This window comes from Lissotriton vulgaris, chromosome 3_1, assembly GCF_964263255.1.
Source record: "Lissotriton vulgaris chromosome 3_1, aLisVul1.2, whole genome shotgun sequence".
Lineage (NCBI taxonomy): Eukaryota > Metazoa > Chordata > Amphibia > Caudata > Salamandridae > Lissotriton > Lissotriton vulgaris.
The window spans coordinates 1,689,894,024-1,689,911,524 of record NC_141689.1 but is presented as its reverse complement, the minus strand read 5'-3'; positions in this window follow the sequence as shown (position 1 = coordinate 1,689,911,524).

Genomic DNA, 17,501 nt, shown 5'->3' with positions numbered 1-17,501 from the left:
AAACAGCACATTTCTCGGAGTGTGCTTAAAACAGGCATGTTCAAAAAGTATCACGAAAGCGCGATACCACATAAAATGGCACTTACAGTACTTCACACAAATGTGCCGCTCAAAGGGAAAAAAAAACAAAATTAGAGAAACATCTCTACATGCCTGCCTATGTGAAGTGCACTACACATATACTTTTTCAAAGATCACAAATTCACAAATGTTAGCTAACTCAAATCAAAATCATAGATCATAAGACTTCGGCAAGCGTCCGAGGACTACCTTACCGATCACAACTCATAGAACTTCAGTAAGCGTCCGCAGACTACCTTACTGATCACAAATCTTACCCAAAGCCTCAAAGGTCCAGTTTCCAACTGCCAAGGTCTTGTAATCGAATCAGCCAAACGGCGCTTTATCCAGCAACACGGACAATTGAGGACTCAGTCGGAGACCGGCGCCACCTGGAAGGTCAGATCGGAAGGAAAGGAAAAAACACAGTGGGTGCCAAGACTCGGGTCACTCAGTGGCAGCGCGTGTCCATGGCGAGTATCCAGACCTTCGTCACGACCTCTCCTTCGGGCATCCGAGTCGCCGATGAGTCCCACCAGAGTCGCCAATTTGTGGTATTTGGGTTCCCAAGGCCTACATGCTCCGTAGATAACCCACTTACACCGAAAGAACTGTTGGCACGGAAACTGAAAAATGCAAAGAACAAGTTTATTAAAACCCCATGGGGTGGTGGTACATTCCTACAGCACCCTTCGGTAATGCAAGAAGTATCACCCCGAACATCGGTGTGACCCCCTCTTTTATACATTTTACAGGTAATAAAAAGGACAGGCGGCACAAAGTTACAGAACATTATGTACATATATGGTCATGTTTTGGAACACTGCCAGCTCATTGGAGGATTTCAAACCCACTGGTCAGTTTGCGGCACATTCCTAAGGGGTGACTGGTCAATGGGGTCTGCGCATGTACAGGCTTGACCGTTACTAAAAATAGCCTGTTGCTGGGCAAACTCAAGTGGTCAGTGGTACGGACAACGGACTAAAGGCCATGCTGGCCACGAGGCCGCTCATGATCTAAGATGGCCGCCGTAACACACAAAATGGCGTTTTCCGAGTATGGCCATCTTTAACAGAAAACGTGTAGCTACAGCTAAGCGCTAACGACGGCCATCGTCAAATTACGAAAATATCAGTGTGAAAGGGATTTGTAAGTTGTTAGCTCCAGTATGGCAAAATGTTGGAATTCCTAAGTGTGCAGAGAACTTGGTTAAGAATTGTATGGTTTGTTTGATGCACAATCCTGGTAAGGAAACTCCAACTCCAGCTGGTCATTTTGCACCTCCGACATATCCGTTCGAGGCTTTGCAGCTCGATTTCATCCACATGGAGAGGTGCAACAACTCGTGGTTGTTTGTGCTTTTACAAGATGGGTAGAAGCATACCCTCTGAAAGATAACACTGCCTTGTCCAAAGCTAAAGCCCTTGTTAAGGAATTTTTCCCTAGGTATGGATTGCCGAGAATGGTCTGGAGTGACAATGGGAGTGAATTTGTGGGCCAAGTGATGAAGAGAGTGTGTGATGGTTTAGGAATCCACCAGAAATTCCATGCTGCAAATCACCCCCTATCAGCTGGTCTGGTAGAATGCTATAATGGCATCCTTAAGCTAAAACTAGCCAAGATTCAGGCGAGCTCCGGTCTACAATGGCCCGATGCCTTGCCGTAAGCACTTCTGTCCACAAGAATGACTGTGCATTCACGAATGGGACTTGGTCCATACGAAGTAGTTTTTGGTCGCCCGGCAAATATATGAGGAGTGCTGCGGCCGACCAAATTCAGTGAGATAGAGCACCCTGTGTTGCTTGATTACCTGTACGAATTGACGGCTAAATTGCGTGTTTCGCACCAACAGGTTGATACACTGCCACAAGCATCTGAAGATCCAGGACATGCTATCGAACCTGGCTCTTGGATCTTCGTGAAAAACTTCCAGCAGACCAAGAACGATCAGCCCCGCTGGAACGGACCTTACTTGGTGCTGTTATTCACATGATCAGCAGTGCGAGTGCACTGTAAAAAGAACTGGATCCAAGGCGTACATTGTAAGAGGGCCCCTTTGCCTCTGCCGTACGACCAGTGGGTCCAGGATGGTATTCCTGACTCTGAGACTGAAACCTTTCCTCATTTTCTGCCTTTTAGCGATGCACGTTTGATTGGAACGAACACTGAACGAGAAAGCGACGATCTTCTGCAAGAAGCTGTGCCTCCGTCAAATCATTTGGATACTTCTGAACCTGAACTTTTGTTTCGAGAACAGACATTACCTGGTAAAGGCCGTTATAATTTGCGACCAAGAGTCGTGGGACAAATACAAAAATGAATTCTTTCTTTGCTATTTTTTAAGGTTAAGCTCTCCTCCGAGGAACTGTTTTGATCGATTTTTGTTTTACGAACTGCCATCTGGGGTCAGCTGTAAGGTCGCGATGCAAAGACTTTTGAGTGCAAACCGAAGACACTAGGTCGACGGTTCTGGTTGGTCTTAGGGTGTTCCCTGAACTGACAGACGCATTCCTTAGCACGGAACACCCAGCCGCCGCGAACAGCACGGTTAGAGGATGGAGTTTTTCGAGATGGAGAGACCTGTTAAAAGAATGAGCTTTAAGAGCAAAATATGTACTATAATGAGCAGAAAACGTTTTTTAACATTATGTCTGTTTATGTTGTTTAGCTTAATGATGTTTTTAATAGGACATGTGACATTCGCTTTTCAAGTGGCGTTTGTACCCACTACTCAATCTATGCCTCCTCCTACTGTTTCTTCGCATTCTTTTCACCCTCTGCCAGAACATGAATCTGTTAGAAGACTGGAATTCGCTAATAAGTCCTTTGTTCAGCTTCTGCACCAATACCAGCTAGTAGTGACCACGACTAATTGTTGGGTGTGTGGTCTTATGCCTCATACTACCGATAATGGTATTCCTTATCTGGTTCTGCCTTTTAGCTACAATGGTCCTGTGTGGGCATACAGAACAATGTTCATCTATGCTCGTGAAGTCTACCCCCTACGTTCTGTGAAGGATAGTCCAAAGACTAGTGCAATGGTCAAGGGTATAGTCGACATGATTAGAGGAATTAGTTCCTATGAGATTATCCCGAGAGATGAGACACAGGCATATATTGGTTGGAACGTGACTGGATATGAAGTTAGTCTGAGTTTTAACCAGCGAGCGATAAGATCCTCTCTGATTTGGATAGTGCCCCATCAGGGTCATTATTGTCTGCAATGTAATGGCAAGAATCCAAGAGCTCAGTTAGGGAAGAGTGTCTGCACTGAGACGTATTTTTTTGAGGTCCCAGTCTTCCCCATCGTTTTTAGCAAGTAAGGGTACCTATTTCATCTGTTACGATAGAGCGTATACATGGTTGCCCCCTGATTTTTCGGGCACATGTTTTGTCTCATTCCTGTTGCCTCCTAAGTATACAGCTGCGGCAGATTACCACAAGACGAGAGCTGCTAGAGGTGTCTTCAGTAAGGAAGATACTGTAGGACAAGAATTCGGAGATTTCTTGAAGGGTTTTCTGCCGTTTTGGGGACCTATGACTAACAGCAGGAACATTCAACAGTTGACGAGAGTGGTTGAGTCCACCATAGTCGAAACTGCTGGTGCCCTTAGTAACTTAACTGCTGAGCTCCAGTCGGATCACTTTATGACTCTTCAGAACAGAGTTGCGTTAGATGTCATACTTGCAGATAGAGGAGGGGTATGTAAATTGATTCAATCGAGCTGCTGCGTTTTCATTCCAGACAACGCTCCGACAGTTTTCCAAGCCATTTCCAAGCTACATAAGATCTCCCAGTCTGTTCATGTGGACGAAGGAGATTGGTCGTTAATGGGATGGTTTTGGGGATTGTTATCCACTTGAGGATGGAAGATTCTGATGGTCATTGGGATGATCTTAGCTATCCTTTTCCTGTTCTGTCTTTGTGTGCAGTGTGCTCCTGCTATTTGTGGCCTTTGTGCTACTTCATGTCCAAGGAGACCTGTCCAGGGAGAGTTGCTAAGTAATAGGATGATGCTACAGCAACATCTTGATGATCTGATGAATATAGACTTGGATTCAGACTGACATGAGTTTGGTTTTATTGCCTATGTAAGGACAAAAGGAGGGCCTGAGGTTCTGTGATTCTGAACCAGTTCAATAAAGGTTGTCGTATCGAGACAATTTTGGTATCAGCGGACCGCAAATGACGAGTGCGGTATGTACGAGTGTTTTCGTCATAATCGATTAGTGGAAACACTGTGTATATAGGGATTTCGTTCGAACCTTTGGGTTCCATTTTTGTGTACGGCAGCCATTTTGTGGTTGCTCTCACATAGGCCGATGACTGTGGCAGAACGAGTCCTTGGGACACGTACACCTTTAGCTGACTTTTGTGTGACCTGAACGAACTGACTCCCTTGCCGGAGGCTGACCTCGTTGAGACAGTTCCTTATTAGGCAGCTGGTCAGATAGAGATCAAAGAGCAGGACATTGCTGAGTTTATGGTACATGCACACACCCTTCTATCTTGCTTCTCATCTGTTTCTGTTCCTTCCTTTATGGCCTATTTATGGTTTGGGTTGAGGTCCTTTATTTTGGGTTTGTCCGGCCTGTCCGAGCAAGAATGTTGGATTTTGCCTTGTCAATTCTGGTGGGCTGGACAACTGAAAGTGGGCTTGTCGTTATGCGATACTTTTGAAATGTCACTACGTGATTGGATAGTTTGTAAATAATTGATGCTAGTCAGGAATGTGATTTTTGGCATAAAAGACGATGGTTGGTCTTTGACGTCACCTAGAAGTGTCCTGTGTCTCTGTTTGCCAAGACAGGTGAACTCGAAGACTTCGGGCATTTTTCCCTGGCGCCGCTGAGTTCTAAAACCCGGTTCTTCACTCCCAAGTCTATAAAAGGCATCTTCAATGTCAGCGAGTTCACCCGGGCTAGGAAACTTGATGTAGGAGTCTAGGCAATTCAACATACCCTCCAAGACATCACGAAGCACACGGCTAAACATAGTTTGTGACTTACCACCAGCACTAGCCACAGTGTGTTAGAAGGTACCGGTGGCAAAGAAGTGCAGGGATGCCATCACTTTCACCTTTGGCGTCAGTGCTGTCGAGTATGTCCGGCCAGGTAGCAGATGTGGTGAGAACTGCTCCACCAACTCATCGATCAGTCTCTTGGTGAAGCGGTACCGTCGGATGCTGTCGCGTTCCACCATGGTCTCTAGGTCAGGGAACGGTCTATGGACTGCTGGTGTCCTGCAGTACAGAGATGGGTAAAGTAAGATTATACATTCAGCTACTCATGTGGCACTCACCGTGAGAAATAATCACATAATACATAAAAGCAATACACAACTAACTGAGGTGTGTGCTGTTCGTTATGGACACATATGTCACCTTCGTGCCCATCATCTCAGATATCAATGAGACATGTGTACATGAGTTCCATGGAGTGCAATGGCAAATCATTGGGCTGTGGCACAGTACCTATCTACTGCTGCCAGGTTAAATACACACAACACAGTGACAAGTGAGAATTGATGTTTCACAGGCATCACAACTCCATGTCAGGGAGATAGCCATGGTCCCTGTATTGCCACATGTGCACTGGAATGACATTGTGTATCATGGACATCCCACTACCAATTATGATTCACCAAGTAGTGGCCCCTGTGGTCCCAGCAGGCCATGCATGGAATGCCCTCAAACACACACACAGCATACATGTGGATGCACAAAGAACATGGTGGACACAATACAAATCTGTATTTAGCATTTGCTGCACTTTCCTCCTGAGCACACACCCCCACCCTTACCTGATCAGAATCCACCGCGCTGCCGATTCAAGGGCTGCCGCGGGTCAGAGTTCTTGCCGCTATTCTCGGCCCGATCACAGGCCACGCCCACGGACGTAGGCCACACCCCTCTCCCCTTCACTTAACAATGTGCCCCACTCAAACGCGCAGCAGACGCGTGCAGTGGGCGCGCCGCCTGCGCGCCGAAGGCGCACCAAAGGCAAGCCCGTCTGCGCCTGTGCGCGCCTCGCCCGTGCCTAGTGCCACCCCCCCTGCTCAAATATTAGCTACACAAGAGAAGCTTTACTAACTTAAACCAGACCCATCGTCCTACACTCAACCACTTGACATGATGACTTGGATAGGTTCCTGGCGCTGCAGACTCTGCAGACACAGCCTTGGCCCCAACAATCAAGCGAGAAATCAGACACTCATCCAAGTAAGAAACCTACGGTGCGGACTGATTAACGTCAGGTCCATGGGAAAGCACGCCGCACATATCTTTGATCTAATAATGGAAAAGAAGCTAGACTGCCTCTTTATGACGGAAACCTGGCTGACACCCAACAGTAACCCTGACATAACAAACTCCCTCCCCCCAGGATACCTAATCTCCAGAGAGGATAGACCTATTTAGAGGGGTAGAGGTATTGCTATTGCTTACCGTGACACCCTGAACTGCCAAACTTTCACCATACCAGGCTTCAAAGGGGCAGAAAATGTTGGCTTTGCGCTAAAAATACATGACTCCTTCACTTTCTCAGGGGCTTTAATTTACCGACCACCTGGCACACACACTGACTTCACGAACAGCATTGGTGAAGCCATAGGTAACCTAGCCCTCAAATCAGCCAATTTTACCATCCTGGGAGACGCCAACATACATCTAGACGTCCACTCAGACCAGGCTACGATCTGTTTCACTGATACTATGAATGTACTTGGCCTGAAAATTCTTACCACCTCCGTCACACACAAGGCGGGACATATACTTGACTGTATTTGCTCCAATATCAAAGCACTTAAGGTAGACACTCCACAAATATTAACCTGGACAGACCATAGCTATATCCCATTCGAATTCCCAGTGACATTCCACTCTCGAACCAAAAAAGCTAACGATCCCCCAGGGCCTGTCATGAAAGGACCCTGCTGGAAAGATCTGATTGGGCATTCAGACTTCCTGACAAGAGCAGACAAATCTAGACCGACTCCGTCAGGAGCTCCTGACAAAGACAGTCAGGCCTTTAGGGAATGGATCAACACACTAAGGGCCTCATTAGGATCGCGGACGGACTTGCGTCTGTCCGTGACCCCAGAGCAGGAGGGAACCTCCGCATGGCATGCGGAGTTCCTTCCTGTGCAATTAGGATGTGACCGCCACCCTGGCGGTCACATCCTCTATTTTTAACATGGCGGCAGGTGCGGCTTCAAGCTGCACCCACGCCAATGTTAAAAATGCACGCATTGCATTTGCGTGCAGTAAGAGGCAGGCACCGCGCGGTGCCTGCCGCTTTCTGCATGCAAATGCAGGGGGGTACCATAGGTACCCCCCATGTGCACCCCCCACCCCCTATTCCCCTAGGGGGCCCGCAACGGGCCCCCGCAGTGAAGTTCCGTATGCTTTTCCACGGCGGAAAACCCGCCGCGGAAAAGCATAATTTACAGGCCATCCTAATATGGTGGACGGTGTCTGGAAGACACCGTCACCATATTAGAGCTTTTCCGCCGTGGTTGTAAGCCGACCGCGGCGGAAAAGCTGCGGACGGAAACCAGGACCCACCAGCCATCCTAATGTGGCGGTGGGTCTTTGGTCAGTCCGCTGCGGTTTTTCCGCATCCTCTGGGCCGGCGGTGGCTTCCGCCGGCCTCGAGGATGCGGAAAAACCGCAATCATAATGACCCCCTTAGTAAGAGCCAGGAGAAAACAGAGACCCACCGCCCAGTGGTCCTCTCCCACCCTTAAAGAGGAACAAAGGAAGGTTAGGGCGCTCGAACGGAAATGGCGACTTAACTATGCAGACCTTGACCAAGACATGGATAAAATCGCACGTCGCAAATACCATGGTTCGATTAAAACAGCCAACAGGGAATACTATACGGAAGCCATTGATAAAAGCAATAACAAACAAAAAGAAATCTTCAACATTGTAAACACTTTTACTAACCCTAAAACCATGCAGAAAGACATCCCCCCTCACAGACCCTCTGCAATTCTATTGCAGACTTCTTTGAGGGTAAAATGTTAACACTAACCAAAGACTTCCCACAACCAAATAACAATGAGGAGAGCAAAGCAATCAACTCCAGCATAAAAACTCATACCCTGACCACTTTTCAACCTGTAAGCCAAGAAGAAACTCAGAAAGAAATCCTCAAGATCAAATCAGGATCCTCCTTTGACCCCTGCCCCCCGCTGGTGCTCCATTCACTAATAGAGCTTGCCAACCCACTCATTAATAGCATCATATATTCCTCACTCAACCATGGTCTGGTTCCCGAAGAATGGAAACTCGCAGCAGTCAAACCCTTGCAAAAAAAAACACTACCGGACCCTCCTACCCTTACAAACCTTCGTCCCATTTCCCTACTTCCAGCTTTCTGCAAACTTACTGAGAAAGCTGTTAATAAACAACTCACTGCCTTCTTGGGAGCCAACAACATCTGGCATCCCAACCAAGCAGGTTTCAGATCCCAACATTCTACAGAATCAGCTCTAATCTTCTCCTCTGAAACCCTCCGTGCAGCACTAGATCAGGGAAAGAAAGCAGTCCTGGTTCTGCTAGACCTGTCCGCAGCATTTGACACGGTGTCCCATACCATTCTGTTGGACCGTCTAGTCGTGGCAGGAATTGTCGGAACCGCACTGAGTTGGATAAAAAGTTTCCTTGCAAATAGGAGACAAGTGGTGGTTTAAGGACAGTACAGGTCGGAAGAAAAGTTAGTAGGCTCCGGAGTCCCTCAAGGCTCTTGCCTGAGCCCCAAACTTTTCAATATATGTATGGCCCCACTAATCACCCTCATCTCATCTTTTGGTATAGATACCATTGCATATGCAGATGACACACAGCTCATTCTGGTGCTGGAGAATGACACCTGTGAAGCCGAAACTAAGCTACAAAACTGCCTCACCGCCACGTTCAGATGGATGAACCTAAATCATCTCAAGTGCAATACTGGGAAAACTGAAATTCTACCTGTCCGCAAAGGAAACACCTTCAACCCCTCTTCGTGGTGGCCTGAGGATGCGATTGCCCCCCCCAAGTACTGCCTCCTCAGTCCGTAACCTAAGGATCAAATTTGACCCCTCTCTAAGTTTCAAACAGCAAGCCACAGCCGTAGCAGGGACCTGCTTCGGTATTATTAAAGGGCTCACGAAATTCTTCGACCGAATTCCCATCTCTGCAAGAAAAACGGTCACAGTAGCCCTCATCACCTCCCGCATCGACTACTGTAATAGTCTATTTGCAGGGACCAACAGAGAAGTCTGCCACAAATTACAAATGGTACAGCATGCCGCAGCCAGACTAGAGTCGGGATGGAAAAAGAGAACCTCAGCTACAGCAGCAATGAACATCCTGCACTGGCTGCCCATCTACAAAAGGGTGCTCTTTAAAATTCTACTGATCACTTTCAGGGCTTTCAATGGAAAGGGACCCAACTATATACTGAAAATGTTCAAGCACTACAGCCCCACACGATGCCTCAGGTCCCAAGGGGCCAATCTTCTTACCATTCCCAAATTCAGACTCAAGACTAAAGGAGGAAAATCCCTGGCGGTACTAGGTTCCAGGGCCTGGGACCTTCTTCCCTCTCATCTCCGTCAAATCCCTCCAGAAACAATTTTCAGAAAGGCCCTCAAAACTTGGATCTTCACTCTCTCCGAACAGCAATGTAAAAACCTAATCTAGATACCCTCCCCCTTCCCTTCCAAATCCACTAGGGTTCTTAAATCTCTTTCTACAGCGCAAAGATGCTCCTTGGAGTGCAACCTGCGCTTTATAAAAACCCCATCACATCACATCACATCACACACTGTCTCACATTGGGCACATGGAACAACAAACATCCGAGACACAACATGCAGACAGACTGTGGGGGTACATCATTATTGTGGCCATGGGTCTTGCTGTGATGTACATGACATGCGACCCTGTACTCATGGTGTATGTGACAGGACATACACATCTCCAAACTTGCACTGTGTCCATGCCTCATGCCCATAAGCAAACACTTGGGCATTACATTTATGAGGTGCACAACACAAAAACTAATCTGTCCCCATGAACCCGTGCCTAGACTGGGAGTGGCCGCACCTAAGTGCTACACAAGATTAGAAATGTTGCCACCTCCATACACACAGGTTAACAGCCTTACATGCCATGGGATGCAATGCAGGACATGCTGTGGTGGTGAAGTTGTGGCCATGGCAATGAAATATGTATGTAAACCATCTGTAAGTCACACCAATGTGATCCGACGCCGGTGACTTGTATGCGCGCCATACATGCATGGACCGAGTGGTGCGCACACCTTGTCCATTGACTGCACGATGCGTATGCATTACAGTCACCCGCATGGGATCACGTTGATGACAATGGGCAATGCGTGCGCACGGCTCGGTTCATGCATGTACGATGCGTATGTTATGTGACCCGACACGGGTGACTTCTACAGTGAAGCGTTGTGCTGTCTGGTCCGAGACGTGCGCACGCATAACCCATAGAATCGTGTTGAGACGGATGCTTTTTGGTTTAAAAAATATGAGTCGTATAGTCAGTTTACCGAGCCGAGCGCACTCATTGACTTCTGTTGCTTCTTTCTGCATTTCTCTTGTTTCTTTCTGTGCCTTTCTTCCTCTTTATACACATGTCCTACCTCTGTAGGCATAGTTAGGATGTTATAGTTAGATATTAGCATTTTAAAAACCTTGAAATTCACTGAAAAAAAACATGGATTTCAGGGACATTATAGTTCGAAATTAGCATTAAAAAAACCTTTCAGATAACTGCCTGTTAGATCTGTCAGCCTGAAGGTAAAAACCTTAATAATTAATCGAAAAAAACACCGGTTTTAGGGAGGTTATAGTTAGTTGGACATTTTACTAGTACGAAACCAGAGAAATATGGCTGTTATTGTTAGTTAAACCGACTAAAACTCGCACCTCACAATACACTGCTGATGACGTCACATATTACGTCATTCATAACATGGTCAGTGACATCCCTGATGACATATCAAATGATATCACTGATGACATCATCCACATGAAAATCTGATGTACCTCCTCTTACCCTGATATAACCTTTGAGACTCCCACTCTAAAATACAGACTACCATTTCCGAATCCATATACTCACCAATACCAGTTACTTCATACCCACTCACCGATTCCTAGGTCTACATACATATACACTCATTAACCCATGCAGTCACTCATAAATGCAGTCACTCATCAATACAGTACTATCATAGGAACTCATACACCTATACGGACACTCACACACCACCACTCACCCATAGTTACACACACACCTAGTCAATCATGTAAAGAATCAATCACACTGCATTTACTCATCTATACAGTTATACACAGACCACCTCACGTATTCATACAGATAGCAACAATACTTACTCTCTTATACAATCACTGATACAAGCACACACTCATCCAGACAGCCACTTTCACAATCACTCACTCTCACATATAGTAATTTATATACTCCAACACTCACATTTACTGCCTTTCACAAATGCAGTTACTCACGCATGTGAGAAATCCCTTCGCTCACCAATCCACCTTACACATACTCACCCGCTCATAATGCCCTTTACAGATGCTCTCTTGAACCCACACACCCAGTGAATCACCCACTCACATATCTATGCACATAGTCACACACCGCCACCCACCCACACAGACACTCAGGCACCCATACAGATACTCAGACAACCAATCAATAACCCATACAGACACTCATGGAGCTACTCACCAACCCATGCAGCCGCTTACACACCAGCAGGCAGACTGATGCATACATTCAGACAGTTTAGTCACTATCCCATGCATTCAAGACATGTTTAATCACTCACTTATACAATCAGTCACACATCTACTAAATTGTCCATTCAGACATTTATACACCCACTCATTCTTCAATATACCTTAGCATATATATATAGATATTACCTACTGGCGGTCGCCAGTAGGTATATATAGTTAGGATTTTTTCTCTATGGAACTTTTGAAAATTCTATGTCTAATAACTTTGGCGTTTGTGGACGGAATCGGCTGAAATGTTCAGGAAAATGGCACATTTTGTTTCTGATCAGCCTCTGAAAATTTGGGGGGGTTTCGTCAAGGGGGGGCTGAGAAAAAAGGGGGGTCCCAAAACGCGTTTTTCCCATTCATTTTTCCATAGGGCGTTTGGCCTCACATTTAGCTCGAACGGCTGAATGGATTTGCACGAAACTTGGCAAAATTGTAGGGACTGTTAGCCCGATGTGCCTTTGCTGGGTCTCAATATATGTGCTCCAGTGGATTTTGAGAAATTAACGTTTAAAAAAACAGATATATCTGTGACAGCGTACCGGATAGCGCACCAGTTCGCGTACTTTTCGCGTAACGGAGCTTTGCGAAGCGAAGCTGATTGGCTCTCCGGTGTCTGTCAACATTCTAAACAGTCCGTAGCGGCCGCCATCTTGTCTCTCGGTAGGATCGAGAGACAAGAGGAGGCCAGAACGAAGGGGCAAATGCCCATAATGGGGCATAGTAGATCCTCCTTGACCCCCTAGGTTTGATGTGGAGGCTTTAAAAGGGCCACGCCGTGCAAACAAAAAAAAAATGTTTTTTTCGTGGGGTGCGCCCGGTTCGCGTACCGGAAAGCGGTCTGGGGAGCGTACTATAAGGAAACAAGAATGATTGACTTTTAACTTATTGTATGTTTATCAATTGTTCGTATTGTTGGGTTTTTTTGGTTTATTTTTATTTACGTAGCAACATGTAGGTACCAATGCAGAGTCTATAAATTAATAAACGCCGTCTCCTTTGTAGATATCTTGCCTGTTGTTAAAGAAATTATTGTGGTATATGGAATTCATACAATAGTCTGTCTGGAAAGCCGAAATAACATGGAGGCAGGAGATGATAAAGAGAAGTTAAATACACATTGGGGATTATATAGTGGGAGAAAGGAAGTAACTATGAACAAAGTTAGTATGTAACACCAAAAAGTTGCACAGTATATTTAAAGTCTGACTTCACGTTATAATCAATTTGCTACTAGTTTACAATATACATATAAAAATAAATAATGTGTCAAACAATTTTTGAATTTAGAAATAACAATTTATTATTCAGATTGTTTTTAAAAATTTTAAAGAAATTGTAAAAAATCGTGATCATTTTTTTCTTCATTTTCCAGTAGAAATCTACTGCATCTACACATTGCACAAGATCATTGTTTATTGTATCGTCGTAGAAATCCTGGTCAACTTCCGTCTCCTTTTGTGTTTCTGTTTCAATTTTCAAGTTATTTTCTTGTCCTTACATTTTGAATTCTGAAAAATGAATTTTTAAAAAATATATCAGTACAGATAGGGCACTGTTGGGTTTCAGTACAGACAGGCAGTTTGGTTATTTAAACAGTGTTTTTTTCTTTGGGCAGTGTATGGTATCAAATTGGAAGTAGAAATGAGAAGAAAATTATCAAATAAACTCTTAGTCAATTCTGAATTATACTAGAGAAGTCTAACTCTATCCTTAACTCAGTGCCGGCGCTAGGCATGGGCAGCGTGGGCTGCCGCTCAGGGCCTCGCACTCAGCCCACCAGCATGGGGCCACGCACTGGTGATGTGTCCTTTTGTTTTCCTGGAGATCTATCACAAAGAAAGGTGTCGCCTGCAATTACGGTCTATTGGAGGGGGCTCCCTCCTTGGGCCTCTCATGGATGGTGTCAGGAGGTATAGGGGAGGGAGAAGGAGACGCTCCCTCAATTGCAAGGAGACCATTCACAGATACTGTGGGGGGCCCATTGTCCAGCATTTTGGCGCACCCTCAGTTTTAACTTTTAGACCACAATCAATTCTCACACCTATGAAGGTGTGAGAAATGCGTGTGGATTAAAAGTTAAAACTGTGGGGGCGTCAAAATGCTGGACAATGGGGCCCCCACAGTGTCTGTGAATGTTCTCCTTGCAAGGGGCTACTAATGTAAATTGGAGGGGGCCTCGCGCACGTTCCCTTTTAGCCCAGGGCCTTGCATTTTAAGTCTGTCATGTTATGTCATGTGAAAGGCAGACCTGCCCTTAGGGCAGGTATGCCTGCCACATGGCACCTGTGCCTGTTTTGAGGGTGCCAGAGGGTGTCAAAGTGATACCCCCTGCACCCTTGTGAATTCTTTAATTACCGATTCGGTAAATACCGAATCGGTAATGCCTAATCATTCCTATGGGCTTCAAAGCCCATAGGAATGATTAATTGTTTGAGTTACATAGCCATGTTAAAAGAAAATGATGCATAAGTGTTGCACGGGCATTGTAAATACCCTCTTTTTTGTGTGCTTAGCAATTTCAAGTCACTTCCCCCGGGTACAAGGGCCTTGTAAATACGTCCCCATGTGTGTCTGGTCATTTGAAGTCACTTTCCCCGTGCTGCAAGGCCCTTGTAAATACGGCCCTATGTGTGCCTGTAAAATTTTCATTATGACTGTTTGAGTTACATTGCCATGTTAAAAGTTATTGAAAAAAAGGTGCAAGTATCTTAAAAAAACGTTTTGATGTGTATTAGGGCATTTTAAGTCAATTCCCCATGAATGTAGGTGTATAATTGTTTTACATAAAAGGTTTTAAAACTTTGTTTGAAATCAAATGCATGCACACTTAGGGCTCGATGTAGGTGGTCGTTTCAGGCCATTTACCGACCTGTTACGGCCGATTTTGGCCGTTTCCGACCGGTAAATGGCGAATCGGTATGTAGGGGCCTAAATCCAAGGCCACATGTAGGTAAATCTACATTTACAGAATCGGTGAAATTGTTTTTGATGGTAAAATGATGTGACTCCTGCAATGCGTTGCTTTTGCGGAACAGATATATGATGCATTTGTGTTGTTATTGTTACAGTGTATATGTAAAAAATGATGCATAAGTGTTGCACGGGCATTGTAGATACTCTCCTATGAGTGGTTAGCAATTTCAAGTCACTTCCCCCGGGTTCAAGGGCCTTGTAAATACGTCCCCATGTGTGCCTGGAAAATTTTCATTTTGATTGTTTGAGTTACATAGCCATGTTAAAAGTTATTGAAAAAATGGTGCAAGTTCCTTAAAAAAACTTTTTCATGTGTATTAGGGAATTTTAAGTCTGTCATGTTATGTCATGTGAAAGGCAGACCTGCCCTTAGGGCAGGTATGCCTGCCACATGGCACCTGTGCCTGTTTTGAGGGTGCCAGAGGGTGTCAAAGTGATACCCCCTGCACCCTTGTGAATTCTTTAATTACCGATTCGGTAAATACCGAATCGGTAATGCCTAATCATTCCTATGGGCTTCAAAGCCCATAGGAATGATTAATTGTTTGAGTTACATAGCCATGTTAAACGAAAATGATGCATAAGTGTTGCACGGGCATTGTAAATACCCTCCTATGTGTGCTTAGCAATTTCAAGTCACTTCCCCCGGGTTCAAGGGCCTTGTAAATACGTCCCCATGTGTGTCTGGTCATTTGAAGTCACTTTCCTCGTAGTGCAAGGCCCTTGTAAATACGCCCCCATGTGTGCCTGGAAAATTTTCATTTTGATTGTTTGAGTTACATACCCATGTTAAAAGTTATTGAAAAAATGGTGCAAGTTCCTTAAAAAAACTTTTTCATGTGTATTAGGGCATTTTAAGTCTGTTCCTCATGAATGTAGGTGTATTATTGTTTTACATAAAAGGTTTAAAAACTTTTTTTGAAATCAAATGCATGCACACTTAGGGCCCGATGTAGGTGGTCGTTTCAGGCCATTTACCGCGGGTTACGGCCGATTTCGGCCGTTTCCGACCGGTAAATGGCCAATCGGTATGTAGGGGCCTAAATCCAAGGCCACATGTAGGTAAATCTACATTTACAGAATCGGAAAAATTATTGGTTCGGTAAAATACCGAATCGGTAATTTTACCGATTCTGTAAATTTGCTATGTAGGGGGGACTCTTCTGAGTCCCAAAGGCCTTAACGAATCGGTATTTTAGCATGAAATCAAACTTCATGGTAAAATACCAATTCCGGTGTGCATGCACACGTGTGCATGCACACCTATGTCATGTGAAAGGCAGACCTGCCCTTAGGGCAGGTATGCCTGCCACATGGCACCTGTGCCTGTTTTGAGGGTGCCAGAGGGTGTCAAAGTGATACCCCCTGCACCCTTGTGAATTCTTTAATTACCGATTCGGTAAATACTGAATCGGTAATGCCTAATCATTCCTATGGGCTTCAAAGCCCATAGGAATGATTAATTGTTTGAGTTACATAGCCATGTTAAAAGAAAATGATGCATAAGTGTTGCACGGGCATTGTAAATACCCTCCTATGTGTGCTTAGCAATTTCAAGTCACTTCCCCCGGGTTCAAGGGCCTTGTAAATACGTCCCCATGTGTGTCTGGTCATTTGAAGTCACTTTCCTCGTAGTGCAAGGCCCTTGTAAATACGCCCCCATGTGTGCCTGGAAAATTTTCATTTTGATTGTTTGAGTTACATAGCCATGTTAAAAGTTATTGAAAAAAGGTGCAAAGTTACTGTTATTGATTTACTGTTTGGTAATAGTGGTTAATAACATTTTTTATTATATTTTACCACAGATTCAACTGCAGATTATTTGGAAATTAGACAATGCCGTCTAAGGATAGAATTCGAAAGGCTACGAAACGTCAAAGACCGCAGTTGACTAAAATCTTGCAGCAGTCCTCTACATTAGAATTACCTCAACGGACGAAGAGAACACCGGGTAAGAGAACGAAATCATTCCTTAGAAACATTTGTAGAAACAAAAGTATAACTACAGAACAAGTTTTAGTCCAGAAAAAGAGAGCCAATATAAATGGAAAGGAAAAGCCCATCAAAAAAGTTTGTGCTAGAGCAGGAGATAACTCTGTGCATGGCAGTAGAAGGGCAAATATATTCAGGGACATTCGTAAGCGAATGTTCCGCAACAGGGTAATTGTCAATTTGCTAAAACAATTTAAAAAAGGTCAACAGAAAGTGCCATTTTATAAGAAAAAGAAAAATGTAGAGAAAATTATTGATCAGGCTTTCGAAATTAAGCGAAAGTTATTTATTTTGGTAATTAATAGAATTAGGAAACTAAACAAGGTAATCTATGTTTTCAAATCTAATAGTAGATGGAAGAGAGAAGTTAATTGAAGTAATTTTTGTGAAGTTTTCTTAGAAGAATGGATGCATAGTTCAAATAGTGAGGCATTTTTTAATGAGGAGAGTTATTTTCAGGACAATGTTTTGGTGCATGCAGTTGACAGCAGTGGTCGAGCATATGAGGTAAAAGATGGTCGTCCGGTTGAAAAAGAAATACTTGTGTCTGCAGATGCAGAAGAGGCGCTAAGTGATGAGGTTTTAGGGAGACGTCCTAAGGGACCAGTGTACACCTGGAAGTGTAGTTCTATTTGCAGTGTGC